Genomic DNA, 19347 nt, shown 5'->3' with positions numbered 1-19347 from the left:
AAGACTGAATTTTCTAGTTCAAATTTTGCAATGCCTGGGCTATAGGAACATTTTTTCTCTCATCTGGGTTAATTCGAATTCCAAGAACGATTGCGGAGAATTTGGTGCATAAAACCCATGGTGCTTTACCGAACTTCACATAGTTTGTCTTCATTGTATATGTATTTTAGTATTAAACTTGCCTGTAAACAGAGTTGACTGTCCGCTTAAAACAATTTAGCCAATCATCTGCCGTTCTCACTACTTATTGTCTCCCTATAGGACAAAGCAAAACAATAATTAGTACACCCCCTAAGAGTAGTGTCCATGGGCGTCCTACATTTTATTAGCACTAAATTGGAGTTTAAATAGTTTTGCACGTGGTTCAGGGTTCGGGTGTTTTTATTTATTTTCGTGGGAGCATTAGAGATCAATTCATAGGTTACATTATTTTATTTAAACAAAATCACATAGCCAAAATATGCAATTCAGTTCTTATTATTGGTGTTAGGCCTGTGCTATTGGGTAAGGTAAATAGCCTATGACTATTATTGACTACTCTACTCGTATTATGTTCTTCTCTGATTCCTGGTTTGCTTCTGGACGTGCTCTACTGCTGGCATAGCTTGTAAAGAGGGCCAGTGTTTTCAACAACCACAGAAAGGGGGGTCTTCTCTCTCCTCGTCTCAGTATTAGTCAGACAATTCATTTTACTAGCTCCCCTCCTCCTCTGGTCCCTGTCGCTTAAAGTGTACAGTGACACACGCTCTCTACCTCGCCTCACTGCTCTGCAAAAGTACGAGCCAGGAGGGGGTAGAGGCGGGTGTACAAAGCCTGCAGGACTTCAACAATGCGTCTCTTTCTGCCGCCATACCTTAACCCGGGGCGAAAACTCGGCCTTCACAACTAGCTACACAGCTTCCCACCAAACGTATACAACAACTCCAGAATACAAAAAGCCGAAGGCATGCATGCACCCACCCCCTCCGGCACGCACGCACACACGCCCGCACACACGCGCGCGCGCGCGCGCGCCCGCACAACGTCGCCTCGACACCTCAGTGTCACCACTGGTGGCCGTGACCTCCGTGGCCGTGCCTCAATGTGGGTTTTGTTCGGACCGTTTTGACAAATAGAAAAGTAATTTCACGTCATAAATATTTGGAGGTGGTTGTGTAGCTGGTGCAGTTTGTTAGCGTTTCTGAAAAAATATAGGCTACAACAGCTCAGCAGGGCGCTCAATTGAAAAAGACAAATGCAATAAAGAATTAATTCAACGTGAAGATTAAAAGGGGGGCCAGTGAAGGACCGGTCTGAGGTCTCCAACCTATAGAAACATGCGCCAAGCAAAGCTCCTCTTTTAGTAGCCTATAGCCTATTTCTTGTTGTAAAATAAGACTCCGTATTGCTCAAATTCCTTCACATGTTACACGGTTGACGGCACTTGTTGTGTGCCGAAATAGGCCGAGACTAATTGTAACCTATCCAAATCAAAACTTTCAACACACAAAATCTGACGAGATAGGCCCTCATTCATTTCCGGAAGTAGCCATAGCGTATACAATATTAACCCATTCGTTTAGGTTTTTTTTCTGAAGAATGTTTATGTCCTGTCTTTACAAGTAGCCTGAGCCTAGTAGTTAATCATTTACTGAGTGTTGAGGTTAACTAGGGTCTAATCTGCATTTCTTTTCCTCAAGTAATCCGTGATGACAATGCCTTAATTAAACATGCTTATTCAGGTCGTTGGATCCTGCGTTCACAACATTCATATGCACAAATACATTACTATCTCGACAATAGCACTGTAGGAAGCAGGATTTACATGTCGTAAGCATCTTAGTGTTATCTTAGTGTAATACCCGGTTTATTGGCTGTGATTTGTGGTAAGGGACGTTCTTTAGCCTATGTTATAAAAAAAGAATATATAAGCATGTAGCCTATAGTCATTCCCACAATTTCCCAAAATTACAGGCTTCTTTCTACACGATTGCATACGGCTATTTTTATATAGGCTAGGCCTACTGAGTTTATGGAATTTAGAGTTGTGCATTTTTTCAAATCTAAATAGCCTATTGATAATATGGATAAACAAAAACCCAAAAGTAAAAAAGCAGGCAGAGCATAATGTATTTATCCTAAAAGGATAAATAGAGCTTTTCAATTTGCTCTACAGTAGGTGCACAGTAGACAGTAGGAGTGCACCCCGCTGCACCGCAGTTCCACCACACTTCCATTGCTTTAGGATTTTATCCGGTATCATGTAGCCTACCCTAAAAGACGATTGGAAAAGTCCAGCTATAATCTATTTGTCATGCAAACAGGAATAAAATAATAAATTGGCCCCGCCTATGTGACTTGCTTGTCCATGAATCAAACTGACACCTTTCCTAAACGGGTCATTGCGCCCCATTCTCCACGATGATCACTGTCTTGGCCTAACGTGACTTTTTAGTCTTTGCTGTCATAAATAAGCAGTATGCTATCCCTAAACACCAACACAGTCGAGATTTTAATAGCACATAAAATAAACAGGGAAGCCAGCCAGGCTGCCGCTATTGGTAGGCTACTCTGAGACACTTGCTACAGCTAGCCAACCTCAATACTAGTACTAGGCCTACTAATAATAATATTAGTAGTAGTAATAATAGTAGCCTAATAATGATACTGATACTTGTAGCCTAGTAAAATAAAATACACAAAAAACGTTTAACAGGAAAATATGAATTCTCACCTTTTTGAGGCATCCTGTTTCGGTTTCAAAGTCCTCGACAAATAGTTCTCCGTGCCGCAGAAAGAGAACAAATGCGGTTGAGTCTCTTGTAAGTTTTTGCAGTAAGATGAAGAATAGTTTTCCAGTGGTTCTCTGTGGAGACGGAGGGGATATCCTGCGAAGGAGACAGAGATTGACAGTGAACTCAGATGTCAGGACCACGGAGTTATCGAAGATGCACGCTCGCGTGTGTATGAGTGAGCGAGCGAGCGAATGAGAGAGGGAAAGAGAGAGAGGGAGGGAGAGTGGGACAAGAGGGGTGGGGGTAAGAGAAAGAACACACCTATGCTGATTGGCGATGGAACAAGTGTATAAATGTATGTGTTCCCGGTCTGCTCTGCTCTGTGCCTCGCCTCCCTCCACCGCTCTTCACTGGCCCATTAGCGCGAGCCGACCTCTGTCATCATCTCCCTATAAACACTTCCCCTAGCGACACAGGCAAAGCGAGAAACGGGGCCGAGCCAGAGAGCGAGGGAGCCTCCTCTTCCCAACCCACTAATCAGCCCACACATGCAAATACCCCTATCTCCCTTGTCTGCTGAATATTGCCATATGCAAAGCAACTGCCTTAATGCTCATTGGACGGGAATGCTCCATTCTCCCCAGATGAATTGAGTTCTCGCTTTGGGAATCTCAGGCATGTTTAGGCTACGCTTTAAACCTGACGGCACAACGATGAGAAAACGGTGTGGGGAAACTCGTGTTTTACAGTCATTTACGACAAGAATAAGAGCAGAAATCGGCCTCGCCATGTGCACATCTAGGCTTCCCGGCGTCAAGACTATGAGGTCATCTTTAAGGTCCTAGAAGGACGTGATTATACACTATGGGTATAGTGCTCAAACATCCGCCTCTGACTTGAATTCAAACGATTTACGTAGAAGATGAAACCATATCAAGAAACCATATGCCTGATAAGGCAGAAAAGTTCCAGAAACATTGCAATGTTGTTTCTTTCTAAAGTGGCCCCAAGAAGCGATGGTCCTCCTCAGTGATGGAAGTAGGCTATTGTATTCACTCATGAATTGAGAAGAGCTCAACACTTTGTGTGTTAAGTGCACTTGTAAATAGCATCTAATGTCTTAGAAACAATGCAAACTTTCTTCACGTGCCTTTGTTGACTCAAAGTTAACGCATAGGCATGACGCATGTCAGGAACATGATGCGCATGCACGCGCACACCCTTTACCCGGCGTGTGCTATGGGGTCTGCTTTTAGACAAGCTCTGATGCATTTTATGGACACATTTGCAAGGCACTCCTATGACCTGACAGCAAATAACACGCGTAAATAAAATAAAGCAAATGACTGTGCAGCCATGATCACACGCTCCCTAACTGCGTCGGTTGAATGGCTGGTCATTAAGGTACACCTCAGCGAACCCGAAAGCAACCCCTCCGCGCTCGTGTTTGGGAATACATTCGTATAGCTCCCGCAGCACCAGTCTCAGTACTGAGAGTCCCCGTCGCTTGCTCCAAAGGAATACGGCCGGTGGAATTGGGAATGTGAGCTGTATGGATGGGGAGCCAAACCAAAGCAGAAAAGAGGTACATAAAAGGGGAGAAAGAGAGGAGCGGGGGAGGGGAGAAGAGGCACTCTTGGTTTTTAGAGGGCGAAGAGCAAGAAATGAAGTCATGGAGGCCTACACTTGACTTCCTTTGACATGTGAAAAACTGCGAGAAGTCAGAGCTCATCAATAAACTACTTTGGAGGTGAAAGAACGCTCCCTAACAACCATCGCATTCCTGACGGGTTCAATGGGGAGACAAACGACGCTGCCAGAGAGCGAGAGAGAGAGGGGGAGAAGCAGAGAGAGAGAGAGAGAGAGAGGGGGAGAAGCAGAGAGAGAGAGAGAGAGAGAGAGGGAGAGAGAGAGAGAGAGAGAGAGAGAGAGAGAGGGAGAGAGAGAGAGAGAGAGAGAGAGAGAGGGAGAGAGAGAGAGAGAGAGAGAGAGAGAGAGAGAGAGAGGGAGAGAGAGAGAGAGAGAGAGAGAGAGAGAGCGAGAGCTACTGCGAGCAGTGAATGGAAGCCTCAGTTGGGCGCGCGAGATAATGAGCCGAGAGGACCAACTCAAACTGTCACCCGGGGTCCCGCGGTGAGGAACAACACTTCAGCCAAAACTTTCCCTCAAACAAGCTGTAAATTTAAAACGGGCATTTCGCCTATCTCTCCTTCAGTGTTTCGAGCCACTGAAACTGGTTGCCCGTTGTGTTCTGTGTAGCCTTATAGGCCCCATGTGCACCTGACTTTCCTGACTGTGCGAAGTAGTGGACTCGCCTATGGTTGCTCAAACTGACCGACCTGAATTTACCAATGCGGTTATGATGATTTAGAAAATGAGATTAGGTTAATGTTTAGCAACATTTAGCCTGTGTTCTGCAAACAACATGGCGGGCAAAAGTTCTGTTTACTGTCCCCAAGAGATGTGGGAACGACAGTCTGCATGTGAGCTGTGAAATGAGTTGAAAATTAGGCTATAGGCAAACTTGAATTACTCTCACCATATGTTATGTCTTTTAAAGTAGGCTACTCATCACGAGTCACCAGTTCCCTTCGTATAGCCCACCATCTTCATCAGCAATGCATTTTTATGTTATTATGGTTATAATTCTATAGGCTTAGTTTGCTCGTGTGACCTTTGTTTATAGTCAGAATAATTTATTTGAAAGAATAGCCATCAAGAAGCAAGAATCGAGGAATTAAAGTCCTTTATTTTAAAAAGTCTTTTTTTTCTGAGCAACTTTATTCACACAGACTATGACTTATTATGTAGGCTAAATTGAATACATCTATAGGCTATTTATAGTTTTCCTACAGCACTGGGCCTATTTCTAGTTTTATTGTCGAGACTCGTCTCTTTACTAAGTCTGAACCCGACAGAAATTTACACTAGGCTACTAACCTGCTTCTCTGAAAGACAGGATCACCGATGAGTGTGTCGAGTAGTTTTCCCTGGAAGCAATATCTCCAATAGATTATTGATTTCAGATTTCATCAGGAAGCTCTAAATCCGCCCCTAGTACGTTGTCTCCATTCTCCAGAAAAGTTGTTTTTATTTACAACAAAATAAACTATAGCCCAATCATCTCTTCATGTACGAGAAGCATGTTGAAAAAAATATAGGCTACACGTTTTTTCTGTTACAACGCAAACACCGCGTCTTTATAGGCTAAAGCTGAAACGACAAAGTATGATACATGGCTGAGATATTAACGTCGTAAAACGGGTAATGTAGACTAGCAATTAGCCCAATTCGGATTAGCAGTAACTAACGCCATAGGCCCTGAAAAGAAATCCTAATCTTGTCGCTATTTTCCCCTGGGGCAAAGTGGTCTTTGTGCCCCCTCTAAAAACTTTTAAACAAAAAATCATAAGGGGAGGGATAGTAGGGGTGAACTCGGCTGACGTCACTCTAGGAGAGAGAAAGGGAGGTCTATTATAAAATGTCAACAAAGAAGAGTGGGTGCTCTGGTTTCTATTGATTTATCTGGATATGATGGGACAGGGAATTCGTGGAGCCAATGGGAGAGAGAGAGAGAGAGAGCGAGAGAGAGAGAGAGACTTTCATCATCTCAATAATTATCTAATTGTAGGGCAAGCTGACGAGCTATTCATGATGGGGAGACGGGTGTGTGGAGGGACATCATCCGGGAACTCTGTGGTAACTCTGGCTATTATTTGTATTGGCCACACAGATACCATATACCAAGTTCGGAAAACGTGTAATGAAATGGAGAACTGTTGCATATGCTAATTAGAAAAATAATTATATATTTCGATAGTAATAGCTTTAAGCATTTGGTGCCTGATAGGAAAATGTTCTTGTCATAACACCATGTAGCTACCATACTGGAATTTGAATTGCAATGCACACAAACTATTATTATTATTATTATTATTATTATTATTAGCATAATTGCATATTCAATAATAGGCTAATAATAGCTTAACAACAACAAACATCGTAATGAAAATAAATTTAAATAATCGTATTCTTATATATGAGCAGCGATATACAGCGATTATAACAATTATGATGATTATTGTAATAGGCCTATACTATGTATTTATATTAGCCTAGTATTAGTATTAATATTCGAATAAAAGTGTTGTGTTGGTTATTCGTTGTTATATTAGGGTACTATTAGGCCTGCTATTATAATTGTTAATGTTATATCATAATTTCATGGAAGCATTTTTTATGATATAATTATATTCCATTCATTATTGTAACAATAATGTTAATTAAACATTTACCATGCTGCATAATGCATAATGTTCTTCATAATGTAGGCCTACTTTACACTCCACTATTATTTTTATTAAAATAAACTTATTTCAGTAGCCTAATACAAAAACCTGAAGGAACCTTAGGCCTAATGAACATTAAGAAATTAATCATTTCAACATAACGTAAATTCAATTGGTAAACTAAGATTTGTATTAGCCTATAAAATCGTCAAAGAGGCTAATAGGCTTATGTGCCTCCAAACTACTCTTTTTCAAACTTCAAACTTTGTTTTGTTTTAGATGCAACAGAGCAGAAATGAACTTTGTACTGAGGGAGGTAGGCCTCCAATTTGGGTTCATCTTCATGGCCTACAGAGCGCATTCAGATTACAGTCCTTGATTGACATTTGGCTGGGAAAGTCAGGGTTTGAGCTGCACAAAACGCCCCATGGAAGCCCTCTCCTGGCAAAAGGCTGTCTGGTCTACGATAATCGTGTCTCGGCGTTCCGCAGTGGCCTGACAGGTGGAGAAATACATTCCCAATACACAACCGTATTTCCATGTCAACCCAGGTGCACATAGAACATATTCTAATCAGTTTCTAACCACAAACCGAGAGTAGTACTGCACTAGCCTACTGCAATTTATATTCCTTAGAGAAATTGTCTTTCAACAGAGAATAGACATAGCCTACATTGAAAATATAATTGTCCATTTTCGAAGTATTGTAAGGCTTTTTACTTATTATAGGCTACTTAGCCTATATTTCATACAAATAGAAATAATTAGGCCCTTACTGTTGGAAAAGGCTTTTGCCTAACGCACTGAGGGCAATGATGTAGCCTATAGTAAAATGTCAACATGTGCATTTTAGCTACTAGGCCTACTAAAATAGCCTGTTATATTATTCAATATCAATAAAGCCGAGAGCAATATGCTTATTTAATAGCCTATAATATTTAAACTTACCCGTTAGAATGTAGGCTACAGACCTCTGACCTATCCTGCTGATAACAGCACCCGGTTCCCGGTTCCTCGCCCCGATCGCTGTATTAAATCAAGGTAAAGTTATGGGTCCAGATTTGGCTACGTTTGGATCAGCCGCGGAGTTGAAATGTCACTGACAGTGAAAAATCAAGCTGCCTCGCTTACCACAAACTTTCCCTTGCCGTTAGAGTCAACTTGGCAGTGATTGGCTGGAGCGACGGTTCGACGTCATCTTCGAAGGCACTTGTGCATGGAACAGGGAAGAGCGCATGCAGGGCACTCGATTCTTATTGCACTCCATCCCCCTCCCCTTCACTTCAGTCTAGAAATAGACTGTAGACAGTTCTGATTTCACAGTCGAAGCCACATATTATCGAAAATAATCGGGGGAAAAGAAAGGCCGATAGCCTACATTATTTAAAGTAGCCTATAGGGTAGCGTCAATTGATTAAAATACAATTTAGTCTAGGCTACTAATAGTCTATTGTGTTTTGTAGGGGGAATCATTGAATTAGGTTATAAGCCACATACGTTATAACCTATAAGCATCATTCAAATGGAAGCATGATCCGGAACAACAGCAGTAGCCTAACCAAGCTAATAACAGGCAATAGTCTTTACAGGTGCATGTGCATTGTGCTTAAATTTGACAAAAGTTAAGAAACAGTTTTCTTAGTTGTGGGACTATAGAATGTTGCACTTTGGGGGTGAATTCAATTTTCAGCTCAATCAAAATGCCTCTATTCGTGTATTTCATTGATGTGTTGTGCTGTATTGGTACCGTCGTGAAATTGATCCAGTTTCTAAGGCAGAATCATGTCACGAAATGAATCCAACTTCTAAGGCAAAAACCTAGCCTACCTGTCATGAAATTGATCCAACTTCTAAGGCGGAAACCCACCTTCCTGATATGTAGGACTAGCCATGTGCATAAATCAGAAGGGCGTGATGGAGATTATTCTGATCTTTTAAAATATCGACTACATGATGATGACAACAAAAAGGCACACGTGTGATTGAATGTTTCACATCCGAATAAACAGTAATGTATAGAAAACATAGGCCTATCGTCTACCGTAGGCTACTACTACGGGCTTCGTTACAGATGCTTAAGGCTAAATAAGCTCGCCTACTGTTTTGGAAAATATAGGCTACTAGATCTAAGTAGTTTCTTTGGCTCTCTCTTCAAACGTTTTGTTGACTACGGCTGGAGACTGCAACGAATAGCACTCCCTTTAAAGCTTTCACAAATACTGAAGAGCTGTGAACATCAACAGCACGCAATAACCTAGGCTACATTTTACGCTTATATATCATAATTTGTTGCACTTAAGAATCTTCACAGAAAACATTTGTATTTATTGGTCCATAACTCGTAATGTGCCTTCGGGTTCCCTCTTACAAAGGCAGGTTAAAAGCCTTAAGTCACATTTCACAACGTTTGATGTTTGTGTCAATTTGAACAAGGCAGTGAGTAAATGGACAACCGCGCCACCGCGGGTCTCTCAGGAAACGGCCGGGACCGGCAGGCACGGGGCGGTCACAACTGACTATGTTTGGGCCATTATTTGGAGTAACCACCATTAAGGAGCCACGAAACTGTGCAACGCAGCAGGGTTCTCGACATCCGCGCTGGAAACCGCACGGCTTGGCCCCGCTTATCAGGCTGTCAATAAAACGAGACGGGATGCAGCGGGCTAAGCCAGGTGCTCCCGTTCCCTCCCCACACAGCCACACTCTCCAGGACCAGATCAGGCGTGAACGCAAATCTGTCCAGCCGGTCTTCCCTCTACCGTCACCACGCTTCCAAATGTACGCAGCAACAACGCCAGCCCCCCCCCTCTCTCTCTCTCCCCCTCTCCCCCTCTCTGTCTGTCTGTCTGTCTGTCTGTCTGTCTGTCTGTCTGTCTGTCTGTCTGTCTGTCTGTCTCTCTCCCCCCTCTCTGTCTCTCTCCCCCTCTCTCTCTCTCAGTCTGTCTGTCTGTCTGTCTGTCTCTCTCCCTCTGTCTATCTGTCTGTCTGTCTCTCTCGCACACACGCGCACGCGCGCACACGCTACATCAGACTAAAATGTAAAGTGGTATTGCCATGCCAAACTGTAGATGCGTAAATAATTAAGAGCTAAAATAACAGTATAAAATAAACTACCTTATTGTTGCATGCGTAATATAGCCTACACTTACTAGCATATGGTTTATTTTTGCTACCCTTCTCATAGGGCTCATTGGACAACAACTGAGCTGGATAGTCCCAGGTTCAGTAGACTACTGCGGGGATAGGAGATTTCCAGGGAATGCCAATCTCTTGCTCGCTCAGACTGATCAAATTTAAAACAAATTCTGTAATGATCGACCTCCCCTCTCTAGCCATGCAGAACATTATGCCGCTAAACGCGTCACGGGCCGCTTGCACACAGCGAAAAAAGTCAAAGAGAAAGAGCATGTTGCCGGAAAGCTGCAAGCATGGATATAGAAACCGGCATCCTCGCGCAGCATCATTTGGATTGGTTGCAAGGGCTGCAAGGTAGGCTATGATGTTTGCACTTGAGTCGGGTTGCATGTAACTCTTTCTGATGGGGTCATGTGCGATGTGATCTCTGCTCAACATTCTAGGCCCAGGCCTTTTGATGTCAATGATATTGGGCTATTATTGAATGGCTTACCAATGGTTTATTACGGTTATCCAATAGGCTATTTTGACTAAGTTCATGCTTTAAAAATGTCTGCATGCACACTGTGATATGGCTGACTAATCATGTGTTTGACAATACACAAGTCTCGAGCCCATCATCCTGTCTTCTTCATATCCAGCCCCGGTTCATTGTGGACATTATCTTAGACTTAGCCTATAAGTGATCCTACCTTCTTTCTCTTCACTCTCTTTCCTTACCCAGCGTCTCCATCTCTCCTTCTCTTTCTTTCTTTCTTTCTTTCTTTCTTTCTTTCTTTCTTTCTTTCTTTCTTTCTTTCTTTCTTTCTTTCTTTCTTTCTTTTCTCTCCTGTCTCCCCATTCTCATATTACTCTTTCTCGCTCTATGTTCCTCAATTTCTCATACTCTCTCTCTCTCTCTCTGTCTCTCTCTCTCTCTCTCTCTCTCTCTCTCTCTCTCTCTCTCTTGTGTGAAATGTTTTAATAAGCCCCTACACGCTCTGTGTGGAGGGTTTGATTTGTTTTCTCCCCCGCTCCCCGGCCCTGGATCGAGACATTAACCGAATTCCCCCGGGGTGATTGGATGCAGTTTGTCCGGAGTAGACAGGCACGTCCTGGATGTTAGGAATTCACTTTGGCTCAACGTGACAAGGCTGACTTCGATCTACAATCGCATCTGAAAGCGCAGCGAGCGGAAAGATCCCCCGCCATTAAGCGCTCCTCTCCTTTGCCAAATAACAAGATCCTCCATTTGCGGACAAATACTCATAACATTTCCATTTGTGACACCTCTGGTCTACGAGGCCTACTTTGGCACTGTGTGCGCTGTAATTGTGGTGGCGCACTTGGTCAGTCTGCCTGCACAGTCGATGGAAAGTCCTAACGAGGGGATATGCTCCAATTCTCTGACCCTTGAAATTAGATTAAAGATTGACAGTGCGGTTGGATAAAAAAAAAAACGCTAGATTGACACCTGCCAGACAGATTTGCCCGTGATTGATTCTGATGCCTCGTGCTGTCAACAATAACGCTGCGGTTTGCGTAGGGCCGAACAGGCGTATTTCTCACTGTTCTGCCAGGAGTGGCTGAAGTCAGTGTCCATGTCGCGCTGTGAGCTGACAGGGGAAAATGGGAGCTAACGAGGTTGTCAGATGTCCTGACAAGACAAATGAGAGCTCATCACTCCCCGCGCTTTAATAACGTTTAATGGAAACGTATTGCACCGTTCAAAATAATAGCCACATCGAGGTCCGGCGCGAATGGACGTGGCGACGCAGTTAATTACGCACGGCGAGGTAAATGACGCATCTGTGGAAGGCTTCTAGTCTTGATTCAGTTCTACCACAGATACACGTATCCACAACAAATGTGATTTATAGATAACGAACGGACCGTCTCCTCCTCCCTATACATTGCAAGGCAGTTGTAGTAGGTAATTTCAAGATTAGGCGATCACTCTACATGGCGATTGTTAAAAGTATCCAACAAACCCAAGACAAAGGGGGAGAAATATCGACAATATAAATTCACAAATATATTCCTGTTTGAAATCTGCAGATACTTTGACTAATGAACTTAGGCTATCTGATTTAATTTGACTGATAAACAATAGTGACTTTGCCACGGGGGTCCCCAATAAGGCCAGTCAGAGTATGGGAGTTTGGACACGTGTATATTGAATATATTTTAAAGAGCCATTATAGCTGATGGCAATTTACCCTTTTCCATGCTTAGTCCTGCTTGTAGGCTTATACATGCTCTTAGTTGGACCGTAAGTGTTGCATCGTGAGGAGAGACGTTAAACCCCTATCGAAATGTGTTTCAGGATAACCTTAACTGACATGCTCTCAAGTAGCCTACACATATATCGCATAGTGATGAATGAGGCACTACTAAGACCATATCTCATGAAAGAGGACATGTTTTGCATCTGAAATTCTCTTTAAAAATGTTCATTCTTGTATGCGTTCTGGGCGTTCCTTAATTTACAACTTTGTGCCTGAAACCTACAGCCCGCTCCGCACCTGTGGCTGAGAGCATGGCGCGTGCGGCACTGCTTTCATCACATGGGTCCTCAAACACTCGTTCATTCACGCCCTGATAATTAGCGACCAAACACCACAGTTACATGGTTGCTTAAGTGTAGTGCGTCTCTTGGTGGGACGTTGGGAGGACGGCAATTACACGAGCTTTTGTTTAACTCTAATCTAGCATAGTACCTTTTATTTAGGCTACCAATGCTTATTTCTTCGCTGTTGGGCGTGGGTAAAAAATAGACACAATTTCACTAATGACATCACCTGCCCTTTGGCGCTGCTCTCAGCAGCACTTCCCTGTCTCAGTGTGCGCGAGGTCAGTAGAGGGGGGAGCTGCACGTGCAGCAGAGCAACGTTAGATATGGATCTGAAATCAAAAAAAGTAATTAGGCTACACTCTCAGTACGGTACCGCAGGGACCAAGAAGGGTCAGTAGTTCCCTTGCAAGGTGTGTGTGTGTGTGTGTGTGTGTGTGTGTGTGTGTGTGTGTGTGCGTGCGTGCGTGCGCGCGTGTGTCTGGCCTTAAAGGCCTATCACTCGGTTATATAATTGTATGTACTGTATGTGGGCCCATGGTCTTTTTCCAAAACAGAAAAGGGGATTAAATGAGAAAGAGATTAGGCCAACACGACCAGGGACCATAAATAAACTATTAATGAAAAGTGACACTGATGTGGCAAACCAGAGCAGCTATTCACAGAAAAGCGCGTATTTTTAAAATGAAACGCATAGCCTTCATATAGCGTCAGATGAACATAGGCTATAGCCTATTTTGCTCCAGGCAACCTGGGGACGGAACGTAAAGACACTAAATGTGACAAACTCAACGCGGACCTCCGTGATATGATATGTATAAATGGATACAGTGGCGTTGGATGTGAATCCACACAGATAACTGGGCTGTGTAAAAACATAACACAGCAAATCAGGCAATAACAACGACAAACCGTCTGGAAAATGGAGCAATAATTAATGTTTCCTCTCCCCCTCTGTTTGGATGACAATTTCTAATCTGGAGTAAATATTTTGAGGATAATTTAACTGATTGTTATTTGCAAGTTGCACAGTCGTGGATATGAATATGAAAGAATGATTTTCAGACCATTTGTAAGATATTATAATGTGTTGAATGTGTATTGAAGCCTGGTAATATGATATTCTCCAGACTATAACTGTTTTCAAATGACAAAGTTTCCCTGTCCTGTCCGCCATCTTCAGTTGGATAATCAGGGCCCTATATGGGCCCTATAACATGTAGCCTAATATGTTGTGCATTTCTCATTATTCTTCATTTCAAACGTTAGAAAAAAGAAATAATTAATGACAGTGTAAAGAATATCTGAAGAGAATATCTGCAGAGAGGCTGTTCAGAGATTTGATTTGATTTTTTAGGCTACGACATAGGATATGGACTGCCATCTTACTGTAAGCCTATAAAATGAGAACCACACAAACTTGACCAGCAGTTCACCATGATTCCATTTCGTTCAAAACTTTAATATAGTCTACTTCAATTATTACGGACACATCTTATTGATGGTTTATGGTTGTCGTTGAAATCCATCTGGTTATAGTCTTGCCAAATATCTCTCCTGATAAGGTTTTAATCAAAGACGGTTCAGGGCCATGCAGTATATGGAGGACAGTAATTAGGGATTTACACTGGATTTGACACAACGGACCTCCCCGGCTTAAGATACAAGGGATCCCGGTCTGGAGGAAATCTTAACGTGAAGTTTGTGTACGTAGACCAGGCTATGGGTTAATCCGGCGCCTTGAGAATAGAAGCACATTTCTCGTTTAGTAAAGGACGAGTTGTGGCGGCCGAGAATTCGGTTCCGTGTCATGCTTATTTTCATATTTCTTTGACATCTATTGATTTGAGGACAGCTGTACGGCTTTGTCACAGGAAAGAGCCCAGGTCACAATGCATTAGCGTGATGTATGAGCACAAGCTCAACATCTGAGGGTCCTAACAGGCCCTGGCTTGACAAGGGACACTATAAACATCATAATTATGTGGAAAACCCACATGTTTATATCAGACCATTATGAGCAGTTATTTTCTAAACAATGAAAACCAATCATTCTTCATGAAGCCGATGTTAATGGTGTTTCATAGGCTATGCATAATCTTTATAAAATTATAGGCTACAAGATTTGATAGCCTATTCCTTTAGCAATGTAGACGTCTAAAGTTCCATGCTGCTGAAGTTTAAGGGAATACCTAATAATATAAGTAGTGGCCCATTTGATCTGCTCTATAGGCCTACTCGTCTAGACATATCTGAATATGATGCATGATAATGCAAGGCTCTAATAAAGATTAATAATTAATTGATTGGAATTTAGCCTACTTTCAGACTACTTTAATTATACTTCTAATGCTTTTCAATTGCCTCGATATATTCAACGACGAGTTTTGGAAAAGTTACCAAGGTTTATAACGTAGCAAAAAATAATCGAGAAAGGCGCAACTGGAAGTCTGTCCCACATACGTCATGATCCACCGAGTCCAGTTGTGGCACTGGATCAACGCTTGTGAGGCTCTTAAGATAGAATAATTCTGATCATAGGATTTTCTACACTAATGGAGATCTGGCTAATAACAGTAGAATGGCATTGGGTATGCCTAATGTAGCCTGATATTAAGCTTAATGCAGGAATTATTTTATGTTGGTCCAATACACCCCCTGTAGTGTGCGCATAGCAGGCGCGGATGATTTTTCCAAAATATAACACGATTAGGCTAAAGCATGTTTAAATCTCCGTTTCCGTGGTTAATTGTTGTATATAGCCTAGTGTAACGAACAAACGGACGAACAAATAAACAAACAAACACACACACACACTTAGGCTAATCAGGTGCACTTATGGGAGCGTTTAGAAAGTTTACTGCGTGGGTTAGCCCCACCGCAGATTGTCCTGGTCAATCGAACAGATGGACCAGACATTTAGCCAGCCGCCGCCCCCCCCCCCCCCCCCCCCACACACACACACACATAGCCTATATATTGTCCCCCTGCCAGCCGACTCGTATTGAAGAGGGCCTACATTGCATTCAATGGCGTTTCTGCCTCTTCGACCCCGACACATAGTTCTTAACAAATCACCTCGTCGCTTTTACGCTAAATAATTAATCAAGACTTGGTGGTGGGAGACTCCTCCCCTGACAGAAAATGGCCATTGCGAGCTTTGAGATCCTACTGACTTACGTGCAGCCCAGACCTACCCCCCACACACATGGGCCCTGGAGGGCCGCTGCTTGGGGTATGCACAGAGACCTCGGGGGCCAAGGCCGGGGCTTCACTGCCACAATTTGTAACACGATTGGAGCGCCGACACTAGGAAGTCACGCCATAGGGTACCCCGCCCACCCCCTCCGTGCGCGCACACACACACACACACACACACACACACACGCACGCACGCACACACACACACACACACACACACACACACACACACACACACACACACACACACACAGAGATACACGCACCACCACCAACACGACCACTCCCACCACAACAAATACGCACTGTAAATCTTAACCAGACAAGACGATACACACATAGTGTAGGTTGTTATGTTATGGCAGCTCAAAATCTGCAGCCTACCTGCCATGTGGGCCATGGCGTCTTTCACTCGCTGAATGTTAACCAGACAAGACAGAAAAACATAATCTGTATTGCTACACCATCCCTTTTCAATATTTTTCACAATAAAGTAGGATCAGGCTGCATGTGGTGTGTCTAAAAACATATGAAATTGTAGTCTATAAGTTCCCATTTGCCTAAGACAACATTGTCTATCCTGTAGGGCCTACATTTTGAGGAGAAAGGCGAATATTATAAACTACAAGAGGAAATTCTAGTACAAGCTACATATTTCCCTATAGCCACCACTTGTGGAGCTTTTGTGCCCCCTAGCGCCACGGTAGCGTCACAGAAAGCCTAATTCCATACAGAGTATAGCCTAATAGGCTGCTGCTAGACCATTCATACGGTTTTCGCCAATCGAGCTTAGATAAATTATTTCGTGCTGTTGTTGTCAAAATGTAGGCTATACAGTATCGACAATGGGGCTAAAAGACAACAACACATAACCTTGCTAATATTCAGAACATAATACGCTACTTAACATAACAATTGTCTATTGCGCAGTTGTTTTCCACCTTTAAAATAATAAACCAGTTGTTTAGCCTAAACGTAATTCTCCCAAGTGACATCTTGACGGAATAGGAAACAGGAATTTATAATTTTACTAGCCTATATCCTAGGCTACTATAGGCCTACACTGTATTCTACATTGGTTGCCAATCATGTGCGATAATGTGCGTGGTGCTGAATGGACAGCTCCCACTTCTTTACTTACCGCCACACCCCTGGTCCTAAGGTCCTATCAGAAAGCAACAAACTTCGGAACAGGTCATCATCCAACGAGTTACGAACAGGTCTTTCTTGTGCGCAACGTGGCACAGTTTGAAATTATATAAAACGTTTCAACTAGACTTGTCCTGACTCTTTCCTGTTGGCTGACCATTAGACAACGCTACCCCGATTCTATGAATTAATTATTTGGAGCCACAACCACCGCATACAGCGGCCCATTTTCTGCACTGATGAAGAATCGTTTAGGGCACGCGTCGGGATAAGTTCATTACTGAGCCGTGTCTCGCATGGCCGCTGATAGGGCACTCCGCGGGACATTTCAAAGAAATAGCTTTGCTCCAGATGGAAAAACAAAAGAGGACTCGTCACATTCCACAGTCCAACAGCCAAAGGAGCAAAAGTATGATCCTGAAAATTATGCTAATCCTAAAAGAATGAGTATTAATTTTCCATCTGGTCGCAAGGAAGGAAATGTCAGACACATTGGGGAGGGTCAGCTGTATTTCCTCCATTATTAAGCAAGTTCGGGGGGTGGAACGGAACACGGAGGACCAGATACTGAGAAGTCATTGCGTTCAGTTCATTTCTACTGTAGTGTGCGGTTGTGCGACACCCTCTGGCACGAGGTGTGAAAGTCTAGGTCGGTCTTCGGCCTCTGTTTATGCTCAATATGCTCTCTCTCTCCTTCTCTCCTTCTCTCTCTCTCTCTCTCTCTCTCTCTGTGATGTGTTTCAAGTGCACTGTTTTTATCTACACCTAAGATTGCTGCAGACTGGTGACAATTTAACAGGCAATTTAACTGGCCGTGTGTTAGTGAGGCCGTCTAAGACTCTTACTCTGCCAGAGCACCATGGAATGATGGATGTAGGCAGTTTGGGCTTGGTGAACACAAGCACGCACGCACGCATGTGCGTGCACACACACACACACACACACACACACACACACACACACACACACACACACACACACACACACACATGAATACACAGTACATACACAACCTTGCCATATTTCCCCACAACACTAACGCATATGGAGCCATCCCGTAGCCAAGACCCTTCCATTAAGCTAACATCTTGAGCTGGAGGCTGGAACAGTGCAGGTCTGGAACCAGGAGGTCCAAACCCGTCAGTGAGAGGAGGCAGAGGCGTTTGTCATCCCTCTCTCTCTGGGCACCGTCCTCCTGGATGAGAGAGAGGGGGGGGGGGGCAGAGGGCGGCTTGACTGTGGAGCATCTGGCTCCGGTAGCTCCAGCTGCAGGGAGAGGAGGGGAGAGGAGCTGCCCTCCAGCCCAGGGGAGGGATCGATCCCGCAGCCAAAATCAGGGCACCACCGTGCCTGCTGGATGAGAAGCGTCAGAGGACAGTGCGGGGGGCCTGTTTACACAGAAGCCAAGAAGAGTGTGCAGTTTTAGGCTGAAACGTGCCAGGACACCTACACATGCACACATTACATTATTACCTCTGCACGAGCACATGCACTGCAGCCTTAAACAACACTCATCATTTTTAAGGAGCCGTTTCTATAAGTGGCATGTGTGTCTGTCCATCCGAATGCGTGTCCGTATGTGTGTCCCCGTTCATAGCATAAGATTTAGACCAGTACCGTTGAACACCAGCAGAGGGCAGTAGAGATTGCTCATAAACCTGAACTGCTTACTTCACCACCTGGGTGTGATTTTTTGGATGGAATCTATTGCACTACATACTTACAACATCCATTAATATGTTTTCTGCAACAACCATACCCATAGCCGGCACCTTTCACATGCAGTGTCTATTTTAGCATTTTCCCATTGTGCTGGTTCAATGCATTCAGACTCAAAGGCCAGTATTGCTCATCAGCTTTAACGAGAGTTTAGGGCCATGTAGCCATGCTGTGATTCTGTAGGCAGCTAAGACAAGTGTTCACTTAGCTGGAGAAGTGTCTGGTTCCACAAAACAGCCCTGCAGCAGTAAGAGAAGGGGTGGACATGACAGCACACGCATGTGTGTGTGTGTGTGTGTGTGTGTGTGTGTGTGTGTGTGTGTGTGTGACCCCACAGTGCAGAGGAAGTGTGAGGGATGTTCTCTACTGACTGGCACATTGGACCTGGGGAAAATGTCACCCAAGTGATGACCCACAAAATCAGGAAAGCCAGGAGGGCCACAGCTCTGCAGCCAGGGCCCGGAGACAGCATTTAGCATCTAGCTTCAGCACGCAAACCATGATTAGCCAACGGCAGGCATTTAGCACTAGGCTCCACAGCCCGTAGGGGACATTTTATATCAGATATATGGATGATTCAGGGCCTGGA

The sequence above is a fragment of the Borostomias antarcticus genome (assembly GCF_949987555.1).
Source record: "Borostomias antarcticus genome assembly, chromosome: 4".
Taxonomy (NCBI): domain Eukaryota; kingdom Metazoa; phylum Chordata; class Actinopteri; order Stomiiformes; family Stomiidae; genus Borostomias; species Borostomias antarcticus.
The sequence above is the reverse complement of the archived record's forward strand: the minus strand, read 5'-3'. Positions refer to the sequence as shown.